The sequence below is a fragment of the Cucurbita pepo genome, chromosome 6, assembly GCF_057944985.1.
Source record: "Cucurbita pepo subsp. pepo isolate OVF chromosome 6, ASM5794498v1, whole genome shotgun sequence".
Lineage (NCBI taxonomy): Eukaryota > Viridiplantae > Streptophyta > Magnoliopsida > Cucurbitales > Cucurbitaceae > Cucurbita > Cucurbita pepo.
In genome coordinates, this window is record NC_141803.1 from 12,555,149 (window position 1) to 12,573,371 (window position 18,223).

The following is an 18,223-nucleotide window of genomic DNA, read 5'->3' on the forward strand; positions in this document are numbered from 1 at the left end:
CGAGTTCGCCGACTCAATAAGCCACCCATTTCAGGGGTAAGACTGGGTAAATAGTTTGGGACATAGGGTGTAAGATGGAATTCACTCCTACCTGCTTTTAAGGATAGTTGAGAGGTTGTTCCCTTATGTACTGACTCCAGGTCTTGAACAAGGGGCCCCACCCTCTCATTGCCCCGAGAGGGATTCTATTTGGTGGTTGGACCACAAACCAATTGTTCATTAGAGGATTAGTGGGACTAAGGAACAAGAAGTAACTTTAGGGTAAAATGGTAAATTGACCCAACTCTAGTTACGAACAACCTGTGAAGGATCGACTTACTAATCATGGTTATATCAAATGAATAGAAAAATATCTATAGTGAAGGGAGTGCAACTACTAGGCTATAGTGGAGTGTCCTAACAGTTAACGAATGTTGGTTAACAAGGCTAATGAGTTTAGTTGGTTAATCTCGAATCGTTGGAGCCCATGATCTATAGGTCCCATTAAGTCCCCTACTAGCTCATATCGGACTAAACATTAGAACAGTGCGACAAGTGAGTTCGAAGTGTTCGAATTCAAATTAGGGAATATAAGCTAAATATATACGATATATTTAGCAGCATTTTGTTTTAATTACCCTTGCTCGATCCGTCCTCCTTATATGTAAAATATTAGATAATTTTATTGAAAATTATTCTGTTTTTGTGTTTCCTAAAAGTTTGGGAGCTTCCCTCAAATAAATTTTATTGAACATTATTAATTGATTAATTTAAATTTTAGAATAAGTGTAATTGGCGAATGGACTTTTGGTTTGGGCCTTCAAAGTGGTTGGCCCATTAAGAATCTTCAAGTTCCCACATCGGCCAAGTCAGAAATTGGGACACGAGCTTGAGGTATAAAATGGTATCTCCTGGCTTCAGAAAACTTACGGAGCCGGGCGGTGAGCACAGAGCGAACTATTCTTTCGCCTTTTACTAAAGAATACCGTGTGCACGCCGTGCGCACCGGCATACGCCTATTTTTGGAGGTGTTTCTTTTCATTAAGAAATTCCCACAACTCAGTTCAAATTATTGTTTTTAAATAATTATTTAACCGTGTTTATTTTAATTGCACGTTTTAATATTTTCTTAATTTCATTTCCATATTTTTTGAATTATAGTTCTCTCTATCTCTAACTCTTCACGACATTCTACAAGGCAGCCATCTTATTGAGAAACATCATTTTCTGCATTCTGATTTTTCACTTTTGAAACCGGCATACTGAGTTTCGAGTAATTTCGATACCTAGATCGATCGAGTAATTTCGACACCTAGATCGATCGAGTAATTTCGACACCTAGATCGATCGAGTAATTTCGACACCTAGATCGATCGAGTAATTTCAACACCTAGATCGATCAAGTAATTTCAACACCTAGTTCGAGTAATTTCAACACCTAGATCGATCGAGTAATTTCAACACCTAGTTCGAGTAATTTCGACACCTAGATCGATCGAGTAATTTTAACACCTAGTTCGAGTAATTTTGACACCTAGATCGATCAAGTAATTTCAACACCTAGTTCGAGAGGGTGCAATATCGAACAGGGTGCCATATCGGCATACTTATGCCAACCAATATTGTCCTTAATAATACATTGCCCAATATTGTCCTTAATAATACATTCCCTAAGAAATACACTGAAGACGCTATTGTCCTTAATAATACATTTCCTAAGAAAAACACTAAAGATGCTCGCTCATATCACGCATACACATTCAAATTTTCTTCTATTCTAATGTTCTAATATGTTTCAGTGCTCTCGCAATGATGTCTGGCTTGGTACGATGGCTTCCATTTTTTACCAGATGGAATTTCTTTACTAATTATTTTTTCTAATATCTTGAATTTCTGCACAGGGGACTTTGGACTTGCAAAACTACTCAATACCGAAGACCTTGCTTCATCATCATCGGTAAGGATGCAATCATTGTCTTGTCATAATTTCTCAGTAGAGATGATTTATAGAAATTATGTGGGGATAATTTTCTTGAATGATCTTCTTCCCCGCTTATGAGTAGGTTCCTTTTCCTTTTCTTTTTATGTTTCTCTTTGTTGATCATTATTGTTGTGTTGTTCTATAATTTAAAATGATGATACATGTGATGAAAGAATGATAAGTTACTCTTTGTTTGTTTTAATATTAATGGTAATTCTGGAAATATCGGAGATGATGTTACTCGATATGATAGCAGTCCAGTGTGATGCATGGACGCTCCTTTTCTAAAGTCTAATAGACACATTGATGTACTTGGGTCAAGAACAACTGAATACCTTAAGCGCAATTTTTTCAATAACCAAAATAGCCATAAGGACTTTATCAAATACACAAAGACAGCTATTAGTAAGAAGTTATAATTTGTGCCTATGATTTCATATTTTCCCGTTGCCTTGCTAGTGGAACATAAACTAAGAAAATACTTATTTTTGAGCTGAGGTTTTTAAACATGCAGACTATATTAAAGAAGAGAGAGGCCAGCAGAAAGATGTCAGGTCAACTGCTGTCCTATTAGGGCATCGTCTCTTTGTTGCTAATGTTGAATATTACAAAGTAGTTGCATCTAAAGCTGGTTCAGGTTGCCTATTATTTTTTTCTGTCAATAGATGATTCTGGGATAGAGGACTTGCACTTCAAAGTCGTGACATGATAACAACGATTCCAGACGTTGAAAATTATTGCAAGTAGTGGAAAATATTTTATCTTGTATCGTTTGTATAACTTTATTTTAGGAAATTATGGAATACTACTATTGTATTGAAAATAGATTATGAAATCTCAATTATGAATGGGTGCTATGAGTATTTTACGTGTTTATTTAGGATTTGAATTAAATTTTATTAAAAAAATATTATGACAATTTTATTAGGGTAACTATAATGATTATAAAGATTAATTCATTTTTATTATGGCATTCATTTAAAGTTATATATAGCTTCAATAAAACGCCATAAAATGTGTTTTTATAGCAATGTATATAAGCTATAAATTTACTCTATTATACCATCTATTATAGCTATTAAAAAAAAATGCTATAAAACATCATTCTATTATAGCATCTATTATAGTTATCAAAAAACGCTATAAAAAGTCTTAGACTTTTAATGACATGGGCTGTCACAACGTACGAAAAACGCTATAAAAAGTCTACGATAGCATTTTTTTGTAAGCTATCGTCTCTATTATTTGTTGTAGTGAAGGTACTCAGCCTTATCCTTATACTATAAGATCATTTTGACTATATACTTGGACTTGAAATCCACTCTTATGTCTCTACATATAGTTCAAGTAATCATACTAGAGCCAGAGTGTTCTTAGTTTATTGGATTTAGATTAATGGTCGTAAACTTCACTTTATTCAATAACAATCTTTACTGAATAAACAACAATAATAACTTTATTGAAAATAGAATATGTTTTTGTTTACAAACTATGAGTTTTAGGACATAAAACCCAACACGTAAAAGATGAAAGGGTATTCTTTGATGTATGAACACACAATGGTACATTGGCTGAAGTGAGCTCACTAGTACCTGAAGAACCTGACCCGCGATTCGCTGCCCTGTTTTCCTCACCCGAGAGTCCAAATGAACCCTAATCATGGAACCCGACTACTGTTGCCGATGGCATTGTCGTCGTATGTTTGTCCTTGATGAGGCGTCTGTCCCTCTCATTACGAAGTACCCCGACATTGGTTCGCTCCTACCTAAGAAGTCACAAATGTTCGAAGCCTTAGGACGTTATCAATTCCTCACCTCAATCTTTCTGCTTCTCTCTCACAGGTACAAAATGACTCATAGGAAAAGACAGCTGCTTAGATACCTTTGGGTATAACGTGAGAACTCAGGAAAATAGTACGTCCTATTAGTAACCTTCGCCGTAAATCGCGAGATTTCCGGCATTTTCTTTGTTTTTTTCTTCGAAACTCGTATTGTTTCAAAAACCCTTCTCATAAACATCTGAAATGTAGTGCCAATAGTTACATCATTCTTGAAGCAAACATGATTATTCGGCCAAAACACCTCGCACGAAGCATGTCCAAGATTTCTACTAAAGTTGCACCAAAACATTGTTGTCTAGAAAAAAAAATCAAATTGAATTTTAAATTGTGTTCGTACTGGTTATAAAAAAAAAAAAAAGAATAATCCAGTCACTGGAAAAGGCCCAAGAATTTCGATGCAGTGCCAGAATCCTCGCGCATTCTACCCATGTACCCTCCCCTACGCGAAGTATACACAAAATGAAGCCATGCCCCAGTCTTCCCTCACAACACATCCCTACAATAAAGGAAATGCGAGTAATAGAGAACATGAACGATCGTTGTGGTTTTTCGATGAACGCAAATCGGTGATTTCAATCGCTGAGTCCTGTGGTTTCTAAGTAACCCACTAGTTACAAACGAAAATAGTACGTCCTATGGTTTCTTGTAAACCATGATTACAACCCCTCACTCAAATTAAGACAAACCCAAGGCTCGACCCAAGACTAGTGCGAAGCCGAGTAGCTACAAACAAGGCCCTTACGCCCACTTGCAATGCTCGGACCACCTATAGCATCGATCCTGGACCCACTGCAACTATTCAGCCCAATTGAGTCCAGTACCATCGGACACAACCTGCGCATCGCAGAAACAACCCAAGAGAACGACACAAACTCTGTGCCTTGACTCGATTCACAACCCACACACGCATCTTCTCCATCAAGTGATACTTGTTGCGCATGCCGCCGTTGAATCCTTTAGCTCAGTCGGCTCAACGCAGTTCGATTGGACTCGGTGTAGCTTATCGACTCAAAACTCTGTCGTTCAGCTCAGTATAGACATTTTGATACTTATTTGTACATGTTTTACCCTCCCAGAGATAAATTTGACCTTAAATAAAGAAATTAAGATCAATATGACATCTTATTTCAAAGTTCATGTTTATTCTACTTAATTTTGGTCGCTACTGTATACATATCATAAACATTGAATGCGAAAATACTTCATTTAAATCCCATAAAACATAACCTTTATCTTAAAACATAGCCATGGACTTACGTGTTTCGAAAACACCTTTAAAACAACACAACAAAAGGCTAAATAAAATAAATAAACGTTTAAATTAAAAACATCCTATTCTAGTCCAAGTCTAGGAAAATAAATATCACTAACCTATGCATGTGCTATACTATGGTCTCAAGTTGTGATGTCGTCGTTAGCCGTACAGGAATGCCTTGCCTTAACCTTAAAAATGTAGTAGCACATGGCTTGAGTATTCAAAGAAATACTCAATAAGTAACGCCACTATTGGAGGTTAAATTCAAGAACATGCAAATGCAATGATGGGACCTATCATTTAAATCCATTTTCCTACGGTACTATCCAAACGGGTAATTTGGATGTGTACTATATATTCTACACACAACCCATATGTGCGAGTATGGACTCACCAGTCAGTTCGCACACTACTGGGCCACCTTTCTTGTCAGGCGAGCATACTCTGGGAGCTCCTTAGGCCAGACACCCGTTATAACTAGTAACCGTCACGACAGCATTTGGTTAACCATAATGATCGTACCCCTGCCTGACCCTCGCAGCGTTATGATAAACATAACAATCGTATTCCTGCTCGATCATTGCAGCATTATGATAACCATAATGATCGTATTCCTGTTTCGTAACGTACGCGTCAGTACTATCGTGGAAGGTAAGGGGTATCCCCCCATGCATGAGCACACCATAATGCATGAAGTCCCAACATTTTTCATTTTCATTATGATTTAATACAACCCTGCTAGCGTTCCATACATCTCATATCATTTTATATATCACTTATCATATCTTTCATGCATACGCTGCGGTTGTATTTCATGCTAGTTCGTCGTTTTGCATGTCAATCATATCATATCATTCAAATTACATAAGTGTATCATATCATAACATTTCATGCTTCCAGACATAATCATTTTCATCATATACATATCATCTCATAACATATCGCATCACAATATGTCATATCATAAACATGTCAATTTATCACATATCTCGTACCGTAACATGTTTCATATCATCTTCATATCATATCACAATATATATACATCCATCATATACATGTCGTATCATAATTATATTATATCGTAAACACTTTGTGGTCTTATCATTCCTTAACTTATCATAGCCTTAACATTCTTATACATATCATAGTCATATCATTACGTGAACGTACCCTAACGCTATCATTCTATCAATCTATCATAATCTCATCCCTTTCTACCCATATCCTAACCATATTCTTTTATCAATCTCTCATTTTCAAAGCACTTCGAGACGTAACCTAACCTTAACGTTTCCTGAACACATCTTTTACTTCTAGTTACATTACGTTTAGTGCATCCTTCTCGTATCATATCTCAAACATATCATTGAACACATCACACCGTAAATATTATCATACAATTCACATATTATAACATAACATAAACATAATATAAGCATGTCGATTCACACATATCAGTATATATGAGACGTGCAGAACAACAGGCATGTGTCAACATCAAATATAACCATGCCGATAGTACGACCACTTACCTGGTTAGCTTAAGTTGTTGTCACAAATATATCCTTAATGAAAGTTCAATTCTGTCCTTTGAAATCCAAGTCAACCTATGTGAGACCATGCATTAGTTTCAAGTTTGAACTCTATAAAATTATTTCTCTAGTTTGCATTGGTCAATCGTTAAAAGTCTTGAAATGTTATATATCTGTAATTATATTTTTTGGTTACTGTGGTATAAAAGAAGTACATAGAGTTATTTCAAGTTATTTTGTGCTTTCTTGATCTCTGTATTTACTTTTCCCTCTATATTTAGTTTATGTTTTTTAATTCCTGAATCTCCTTTTTTTTTTATCTGTATTTACTCTGCTGCCTTTTAATTTTGTCTCATGTATTGAGAATTTCTAGTGGATCCATGTTTCCAAATCTGAATTTCTAGTGGATTCATGTTTCCAAATCTAAACCATTGTAATAATTTAATGAAGATCTAACTATAATTGACTGAGATTTCAAAAAAAAGAAATAGGATAAAAGAAAATGAAGATTTAATGTATACCTTGCTGATAAAATCTATCTTCACGTAAATCTCCATTGAATCTCAATTGGGTACAGGTTAATCTCATTTTTTCCTCAAGTAAATCTGACAATCGTCGTTTTTCTGTTTCTTTTTGCAGTAACGGTGACTTTCTGGCGTAAGGACGTATCGAGGAGAGATAATTGTGGGAAGGGATTTTCTGTTTCTTTTTGCAGTAACTGTGACTTTGTGGCGTAAGGATGTGTTGAGGAGAGATAATTGTGGGAAGGAAAGCTATGATAAAAATGATATGATATGAAGAAAAATTGGAATAGGTTGTCTTACATGATAATGAAAAAAAAAATGTTTGGATCTCATGCATCAAGGAATAGCTTTCTTTTACGATGGTACAGACACGTACACTACGAGGCAGAAAAATGACCATTATGTTTATCATAATGATACGACGGTCGCTACACCTAACGAGTGTCCGACATCAACAACTTCAGAGAATGCTCGCCCGACCATGAAAGGGGCCCAGGAGGTGTGCGAACCGACTAGTGAGTTCATACTCGCATGTGTGGACCGTTTGTATAATAGTAAATACACATCCAATTAACTCGTTATGTATGGCCACATAGGAATAGAGACTGATACAATAGGTCCTACACATGATTACATGTGTTTGTACCTAACCCCATTAGTGTAGTAACTTGCTGAGTATATGGTCACTTACAATATTCTTGGTTGAACAGAAGCATATGGTGGTTGTATTGGAAATTTATGTCATATGGGTACAAATTAAGTTAAAAAGTCGTGGAATAAGAGATTAAAAATTTGAACTTTCCACTCATTTTTTTTTAACAAAAAATAATAATAATAAAAAGAACAACCAAGACTATACTAAGTTGTATAAACTATTAAGCATGAAAGAATTCTTGACTTTTGAACTTAAAAAGTATTAAACTTCTAAACCAACTATAGTTATTTTTTTTATAAATCGTCATAGAAGTTGAATATCGATAATCACTTTTTTTCGTGTGGTATATTATACTTTCAATGGTTGAACATTTTTTTTATTTAAAAGAACTACCAATTATATAAATTTAGATCGCACAACAACGCACACGCTCGATCTAGATGAACACAAAGAACAGGATAGAGAAAATTGCAAGGAGAACTCTGGCTAAAAGGATTTTTTTTTTATTGATGAATTCAGGTATGTACAACATGAGAATAGAGAGAATAGAAAGTACATCTTTTAAAGCTATATATATATATATGGTTCAGTCTACTGTATATAGCTTTACCAGAGGCAATTAAACAACAAATCATTTTCCTTATAATAGAAGATTGGAGAGATAAACAAGTGAAGACATTAAAAGTTGATGCAAAAGTAAACAACAAATCACATAGAGACAATTCATAGCATTCATTTTTTATGTGTTTAGAATCTGTAACGATAGATTCTTATTTAACCTAAAGTCACTGTTGTATACATATCATAAACATTTTATGGGAAAATACTATATTCAAAACTTTATCTATATGCTACAAAATTAAATGCGTGTCAACTTATACTAATGTATAATCTACGAAATTAAAATTTTGCGAACTCCCCTATGCATATGTCATGGTTTCCTGAGTTGCAATTCCACCGTCGGCCGTACAAGAGAGACTTGCCTTTACCTGAAAAAATAAGAGTAGCACACGACTTGAGTATTTTGATAAATACTTAGTAAGTGGCCCGCTCTTGGGGTTAGATGCAAGCACATACAATCATGAGTGGGACCTTTCATATTAGTCTATGTTTCTTAGGCAACTATCCTAAGCCAGTTAATTTGATGTGTATTTAATGTTCTACTCATGATCTACACGTACGAGTACAAACACACCTGTCGGTTCGCACACCTCTTGGGCCCCATTCTTGTCAGACGAGCATTATCTTAGAGCTGTTGATGTAGGACACACGTTAGGAATAGCGACCTTCATAGCATTATAACAAATATAATGACCATTTCCTTGTCTTGTAGTGTACGCATTCGTACCATCGTAAAAGATGAAGGAGTATCCCCCGGTGCATGAACACACAATGATACATGAGGTCCCAACATTTTTTCTTTCATCATGTTGTACAACAACACCTCTAGCATTTTTCTTTATATAATATCATTCTATCATAATTTTTCATGCGTATATTGGGGTTGTGCATTATGTCAATTGATCACATTGCTTGTCAATCATATCATATCATATCATATCATATATCTCTTCATGTCAAACATATGTCATATCACAAACTTACCATGTCTTCTAACGTATCATATAACATCGTATCACATCACAAAATAACATCATCATACAATATAGTCACAACATCATAAAAATAAAGCGTAAATGATACGTGCAAGGGCTACTAGGCACGTGTCATCATACATCAAACAAGTCGTCCAACATAGCAGATAGTAAGACAACTTATTTGGTTGGCCGTATTCGACTTTTTTTTAAATTCGAGTATGTTTAAAATTTTCGTCCCTCAAAATTTCTCCAAGTATGATCGATTGTCGTTTCCTATTAGAACATCCATCTTGTTTTGTTAGTAACATAAATTTCTTAACTCAATTTAACATAATCCAGAAAATAGAACCTCACACTGAGCTCTCAGGACAACTCATTGAGTGTTGGATTTTTTTCATAATCAATTCTCACAAAAGAATGGTCTTGCAATTTTTCAGCTACAAAAGTCGATAGCAATGATGTCAAAGGGAACCATGACACTGTCAGCATATTTCACCAAGCTCAAAGCACTCTAGGATGAATTGCAAGCGCACCGCACACCATTTGCCTATAATGAATGTCAAATACATGTTGATCAATGGGAAGAAGATAAGTTGATACAACTACTCATGGGGATCTATGAGTCTTATAATACGGTGAGATGTATCATATTGATGATGACTTCATTACTTAATGTGATACAAGCCTATTTATTACTTGTACAAGAAGAGATGCAACATCAAGTAACTCTTGAATCTACTAAAAATTTCTCAATTGCAACAGTAGTGTAGAATTTCAGCGCACTTGTGTCTATAGTCCGCAACAAAATGGAGTTGTAGAGCATACACATCTATGTTTTTGGCTATAAATTTTATGCAATTATACTACATCCTAAACAAAAATTTGAATCTCGAGAATTTTCTTGTGTTTTCTTAGGATATCTTAGTATTCACAAGGTTACAAGTTGTATGACATACCATTTAACAAATTGTTTATGAGTTGCGATGTTAAATTTAGTGAAGATGATTTTCCATTTACATCAGCTTCACAAACTATAAGATTAGCTCCTTCATCTCTCGTTTTACCACTCCCTGATTCATCTTACTTAAACATCTATTTTCCTCCTATTTCGTCATCTCCTTCAGCTTTTGTTCTTTCTGAAGATTCACCCACTAATTCTACTCCTATCTTATCTGAAATTTCTTAACCTTCTGTTCGTTCTTGTGATTCACCCACTAATTCTAATTCGATTCCACCTGATATATCAGTTCTACTCGTACCAAATAGCCTTCATCTTTGCATAATGATTATGAGATGTCTTCTAGTGGCACTATGTATCCTCTACACCATTATCTTTCATTCTCTCATTCTTCTCCTACTCAACGTGCTTTTCTAGCTTTTATTACAACTTAGACAGAACCTAAAACCTATGATGAGACAGTTGGCAACTCATTATTGCAGCAGGCTATGAACGCTTAAATTGCTGCTTTGGAACGTAATTGTACTTTGTCTCTTGTTCCTCTACCACCTGGCCTAAAGTAATTGTCTGTCGTTGGGTGTACAAGATTAAATACAACTCTGATGATTCTGTTAACTATTGTAAAGCCCGGCTAGTAGCAAAAGATTACTCAGGTTAAAGGTATTGATTACAAAGAGACATTTTCTCCTACAGCTTAACTTACTCGACTTCGTTGGCAGATGTTTTCACTGAAGATTTGGAAAGACAACAATTTATTTTCTTAGGTAAAGCTTGGTGAAGACAACAATTTGATTTTGCAATATAACTATAATTAGTTATGGAATATATTTATTAGTATATTTTCTTCTTGTTTCTAGTACGTTGGTAGCTTCTATTCTATTTAAAGGGTAAATATTAATGGAGATTGTATTTTCAATTCCACTTCTGTTTCTCATTTTTAACACAGACCAATTGAGCATGTACATATTGGGAAATATAGATATTAATAATAATTTTTTTTTTTTTCAACAAAGTGAAGTCATTAAAAAAATAATTGTTTCTCCGAAATTTTGTTAGTAAGAGACAGGTTTCTTCTCTAATCGATTCATTCATGTATATCTCCTTTACTCAATATTACAACTAATTTAGATATTTTGTTGACAAATACAAATTTTTATATTAAAATTTTCCATATAATTGGGAATTCAAAAGTTTAGTGTACTTGTTTTTATCATAATATTATAGCAAGCAAACAACCTGTAAAGAAAAGAAAAGATTTCATGTGAAGTAAGAGAAGGTAATTATTTTTTTCAAGGACTCATCAATGAATGCGCTTGCAATGGAGAAAACCTCAAACAAAGGTTACAATTATTTTCCACCAATTATTTTAACAACTTTATTATGAACCTTTAAGTTTATTGTTGTAAATGTAGTGGCGACCTTGATTATAATAGGAAATTGGGATCGTTACATTTGTGCTTAGCTCAATTAGCTAAGATGACATATGCATCAATCAATAACTCAAAAGTTTGAACTTTCCACTTGACATATTTCGACATATTTTCTAACAAAAATAAAATAAAATTAACTCAAAACTGTACGAACTTGCAATAAACCTTGTGCATTAAAAAATTGTTGACCCCTCAACCAAAAGTATTAGACTTCTAATTAAACATTCAAACTATGAGGCTGACGAGATAGTAAGTCAACCGCTTTTACTATATTTTCCAAGTCCACTTACAATGTCAAGTAGGAGAAGAAATCTTGAAGAACCAATTGATTCATGGTACGAGTTCAAAGAGTCCATGCGGAAGCATTGAAACAAGGACGCAAATCTGTGGAGGATTATTACAAGGAGATGGATATATTGATGGATCGACTTGATCTTGATGAGGACATGGAGGTTCTCATCGCGAGGTTTCTTAATGGGTTAAGCACAGAGATTGCAGACAAGACTTATTTATAGCCTTATTTTGCTATCGAGGAGTTGTTGCACGTTGAAATTAAGATCAAGAGGCAAGTCCAACGAAGGTCTCCACGGTGTTTTCCTAAAACTTTTTCTCATTTTACTTCTACATGGAAAAAGGATAGTAAGAACATTGATTATAAGCATACAAATCAAGAGGTTAATGAGAAGCCTCAAGCTAAATTTGAGAAAGGTGAGAGTTCTAGCAGAGGGAAAGAAAAAGTCGAAAAGTTTAATGTTCGAAATAGGGATTTAAAGTGTTGGAGATGTCAAAGGGCAGGACACTAGAGTAGAGATTGCCCAAATGCAAGAATTATGACCATCAAGGAGGTAGAAATTGTTACAGATGACGATGCACACGACGACATAAATGAGGAAAATGATGAGAGTGAGGAGTTTAGTGAAGAGGACCTGATATGAACCAAGAGACGTCAATCATACAATATGCTTCAATGAAGATGTGAAGAAAATATTGTTGAAATTATCCAAAGATATTTCAATTCATGCCACATTGAAGAAGAATGAAGTTTAATGTGATAAATTTTTGGGTGGAATGTTACCGCTCTTGAAATGCCTTTAATAGTTTCATTTTTGATGCTATATAAAGCCATGTATGTTGTATTTGTAAGTAGATGGAGAAAATGTTGAAATATCATCACTAGCCCAATAGAGTCAAGCCCAATAATTGTACTAGCCCAATAGAGTCAAGCCCAATAATTGTACGAGCCTATCATATATTTATTTTAGTAGAGATTTAGGAAAAATACCTCGAGATTTTAGGAGAAAGAGATCTAGATATTTTAGGAAAAAGATTCACATTTGTTAGGTCTAGATTTAGATTTGTTAGGTCTAGATTGAGTAGGCTATAGTATAAATACCCTCCACCCTACCTAGGTTATTCATCAAAGAAATCCAAAAACAATAAAAAGCAGTAGTATTCTACAGAGTGTCTTGTATTCTCTTCTCGATCGGTGTTAATAAAGAGTGCGAGTGTTTCCCACAGTGAGTTGTGTTCAACATTTGGTAATAGAGCGAGGTTAGTGTAGGTTATCTGATCTCTTGGAATCCTTAGTATGCTCTGTTGTTGCAGCTCTGTCTGATCTTCCACATCAGAAACAATTTCTTGAGATTAGTGGTGAGTGAGTTTATTTTGTGTCGTGAGAAGTCTGTGACTCTGCAAGTCTTGTGTCAAAAGAGCTTGTTTGGTATTACTGAGGTATGGCCAACACGATGGGTGATTTCCAAATTGTTGGAGGAATCAAGAAACTCAACAACAACAACTACAACACGTGGGCAACATGCATGATGTTCTATTTACAAGGACAAGGTCTTTGGGAGATCGTTGGCGGGTGTGAAACTACGCCGCCAGAGGAGGATTCTAATGGCGCCTTGCGCAAATGGAGAATCAAAGCAGGCAAAGCAATGTTTGGCTTGCAGACCACCATCGGAGAAGAGATGTTAGAACATATTTGGGATGACAAGACACCGAAAGAAGCATGGGACACATTTGTGATGTTGTTCTCAAAGAAGAATGATACGAGGCTACAACTTCTGGAGAATGAGTTGTTGTCAATTTCACAACGTGATATGACGATTGCTCAGTACTTCCACAAGGTCAAATCGATTTGTCGGGAGATTACTGAACTAGACCCAAAGTCCGCCATTGTAGAATCTCGAATGAAGAGGATTATAATCCACAGATTGCGACCGGAATATCGAAGCTTCATTACTGCTATACAAGGATGGCCCACTCAACCATCACTGGTAGCGTTCAAAAATTTGTTAGCCAGCCAAGAAGTCATGGCTAAACAAATGGGAGGCATCACATTAAAGGGTGAAGAAGAAGCACTCTACACAAGTGAAAGTTGGAGCAATAATAGGCCGTCTACCAAACGTGGATACAATGGTGACAAAAGAAGAAGCCACCAAGGAACTTCACAACCTGAGAGAGCTCAAAAGAACGACAACAAGAGTTTCCAAGAAAAGAGATTTGGAGGTATTTGCTATAATTGCGGGAAAAAGGGCCACATGTCTAGAGATTGTTGGTCCAGGAAAAAGTCTGTTGAAAGCAATGTGGTAATATCCAAAAAGAAGATAGAGGATGAATGGGATGCAGAGGTACTATGTCCAATAGTAGAAGACGAGCTAGCACTCATGGCAATAATGGAAGAGCATATCGATTATGAGAATGACTGGATCATTGATTCACGATGCTTAAACCACATGATTGACGATCAAAGTGGTGCAATAGAAGAGGGGTGGCCCTCAGAGAAGGAAGTATTACCAGGCCTTGAGCAAATTGAAGAAATTCTTCTACAGAACACGGGGGAGCAAACTGAAGAAATTCTTTTACAAAACACGGGGGAGCAAACTGAACAAATTCTTTTACAAAACACGGGGGAGCAAACTGAAGAAATTCTTTTACAAAACACAGAGGAGCAAACTGAAGAGATTCTTTCACAAAAGACGGGGGAGCAAATTGTACACATTTGCTTAAGTGCTGATGTGCCTGAAGATTCAAGTGACACTAGTGTTGGTGAGCAAGAAGTGACTGAACCAAGCGAGCCTAGTGAAAATGAAATGACACCTCAACAACTCAGACATTCAGAAATAATCCTAAAGGCAAATCCAGAGTATGCCAACGCAGTAGAAGATGAAGTTAATGAGCCGGAGACATATGAAGAAGCATCACAAAACTCAACTTGGCAGAAAGCAATGGAGGAAGAAACTATAGCCCTGGAACAAAATCGGACTTGGGAGTTAGTGCCAAGACCAAGAGATACCAAACTCATCTCTTGCAAGTGGGCTTACGAAATAATGTGTACCCCGGATGGATCAATCCTGAGATACAAAGCTCAGACTATAGATTCAGGGTTCTCTAAAGAATATGGACTAGACTATGATGAAACGTTTAGTCCAATGTTAAAGATCATTATCGTACAAGTTCCTTCAGTACTTACGGTCAATAAAGATTGGAAATTATGCCAGATGAATATGAATAATGTTTTCTTGCATGGAGAGTTAAACAGAGAGTTCTACATGAACCAACCGAAGAAATTCGAAAATGAAGTTGGTGTCATTGATCAATATATGCAAAATCCGAAGAAGGCTCATGTGGATGCGTCTCGACGAACCTTGAGATATGTCAAAGGTACAATCAATTACGATCGTTTATACAAAAGAAGCGAAGACTGGAAGCTAGCTGGATATAGTGATGCTGACTATGCACGAGACCATGATACTTGGAGGCCAACCACTGGGTATGTGTTCAAGTTTGGTTCAAGAACAATTTCTTGGTGTAGCAAGAGACAACCAACAGTATCATTATCAACTACAGAAGCAGACTATAGAGCAGCTCAGGAAAATACATGGTTAAAACTTTTGATGGAAGATTGGCACCAGAAAATTGAGTATCCAATACCACTTCATTGCGACAACCAATCTGCGATTCACCTAGCAGAAAATCCGGTGTTTCGTGCTAGAACAAAGCATGTGGAGGTGCATTATCATTTTATTAGAGAGAAGGCCCTAAAGGAAGAAATCGAGATGCAGTAGATCAAGACAGATGACCAAGTGGCAGACTTGTTTACAAAAGGGCTGAATACTGGCAAACATGAGAGCTTTCGCTGTCAGCTCAACATGGTGCAGCGAATGAGGACTAGTGCTGAGGGGGAGGGTTGAAATATCATCACTAGCCCAATAGAGTGAAGCCCAATAATTGTACGAGCCTATCATATATTTATTTTAGTAGAGATTTAGAAAAAATACCTCGAGATTTTAGGAGAAAGAGATCTAGATATTTTAGGAAAAAGATTCCGATTTGTTAGGTCTAGATTTAGATTTGTTAGGTCTAGATTGGGTAGGCTATAGTATAAATACCTTCCACCCTACCTAGGTTATTCATCAAAGAAATCCAAAAACAATAAAAAGTAGTAGTATTCTACCGAGTGTCTTGTATTCTCTTCTCGATCAGTGTTAATAAAGAGTGCGAGTGTTTCCCACAGTGAGTTGTGTTCAACAGAAAATATAGTAAAAGAAGCATTTCTTTAGCCAATGGCTAAGTTTCTTTGCAAGTTTATGTAGTTTAGGTTGCTAGTTATAGAATTTGCATATAATACGGTTGTTCATAGCACTACTAAATGCACCCCTTTTGAAATTGTTTATGGCATTAACCCTTTAACCCCCATTGACTTGTTATCTATTCCGTCAAAAGAGTGTGAATTTTGATGCAAATGCAAAGGTTGAGTTTATTCATAAATTGCACAAGCAAGTAAAAGAACACATAGAGAAACAAAATTCCAAGGTTGCCACCCGAATTAATAAAGGACGCAAGATTGTCATCTTCAAGCTAGGAGATTGGGTTTGTGTGGATTTCCGAAAATAAAGATTACCTAGTCAAAGAAAATCTAAGCTTCTACCACGAGGAGGTGGACCATTTCAAGTTCTTGAGCGTATCAACGACGATGCTTATAAAATTGATTTACCAGGTAACCAGGTAAGTATGGTGTTAGTGCAACTTTTAATTTTGTTGATTTAAGTCCTTTTGATGTAGGTGATGACTGGGATTCAAGAATGAATCCTTCTCAGGAGGGGGAGAATGATATGAACCACGACCATGGAATTTCCATAACTCAAGGTCCAATTACAAGGACGAGAGCCAAGAAGCTACAAAAAACCTTGTACACTTATATTCAAGCTATGGTGAGCTCATCAAATGAAACTCCAGAAGACGTTGGAGACCTCACTTATATGTTGTGCAAAATTGAGCTTCAAGAATGATATGTTTATCTATTTATCTTATAATAGACTACAAATTATGAATCTATAATATTATAAAAAAGTCTATATTTATCTTATCAATAAAATATTTTTTTTATTTTTTTAAGATTTAACTGCATTTTTTAGCTCGGTTTGAAGTTTAATTGTATGATTGAAACTTTAGAGTATTTTTATTAATTTAACCATTTTTTTATAATTCAAAATTGGCAAAACTCACTTAAGCTACCAGCGTGTTCGAATCACGCCTTCCATTTTTCATTTCAATCTATCAATGTATTAAAATTACAAATTACTAAATATTTTTATTGAGATGTTGATTAATAAAATCACACGGTTATCTTTCATTCCCGAAATCAAAGTTATAAACAAGACGAAACGTGCAATTATTGTTTAAGTCTCAGTTTTTTTTTTTTTTTTTTTTTTTTTTTTTTTTTTTTTTTTTTTTGTCAACCAACCAAATATTTGAGTTTATTTTGATAAAATCAACAAGAAAATTAGAGTTTTTATATATTTCTTTAATAATGGAACAATATTTCATAAGGAGTTATGGTAATATTTAAATTTCTTTGTTGTTGTTGTTTTTTTTTTTTTTTAACTATTTTTTTAAAAGACAAATTTAGTATTTACTATTTCAAAATGTGTATTATTTCTATAAATTGTTTGAGATCTTCGTGACATCTTCATATTAATCAAACATCACATAGAAAGAATAAAAGATGAATCTGGTAGGGTTTTTCTACTATTCCATTTTTTACTTTTCTCTCATCCATTTCTTGCCATTGCTGACTCATGGTCAGAGCTAAAGCATTCTGGTAGATCTCTATCTGCCTTCCTCTTCACTTCTCTGCCACCTCCAGCGGCATTTCTCTTCACTTCTCCGCCACCTCCTGCACGAAACTTCTTTAAATCTCCACCTCCGGCAGCGTTTCTCTTCCCCTCTCCGCCACCTCCTGAGCGAAGCTTCTTTAAATCTCCTCCGCGAGCAGCGTTTCTCTTCCCCTCTCCGCCACCTCCTGAGTGAAGCTTCTTTAAATCTCCTCCGCCAGCAGCGTTTCTCTTCCCCTCTCCACCACCTCCACCGCAGTCAGCAGAGTGATGTGAAGACTGTACGAAAGATCAGCCATGCCATAGAAGATAAGCTAATTGGCGAGAGAGATGTTCTTAATAAGAGATGAGC

General features: G+C 35.6%; 1 non-coding gene across 1 annotated transcript; it reads left to right on the forward strand.

Moving 5' to 3' along the window:
• Positions 1-911: 911 nt before the first annotated feature.
• On the forward strand, positions 912-1,029 carry LOC147792334 (U5 spliceosomal RNA). Its single transcript, XR_015421568.1, has one exon. It is a non-coding gene; the product is annotated as a U5 spliceosomal RNA (small nuclear RNA).
• The last annotated feature ends 17,194 nt before the right edge of the window (positions 1,030-18,223 follow it).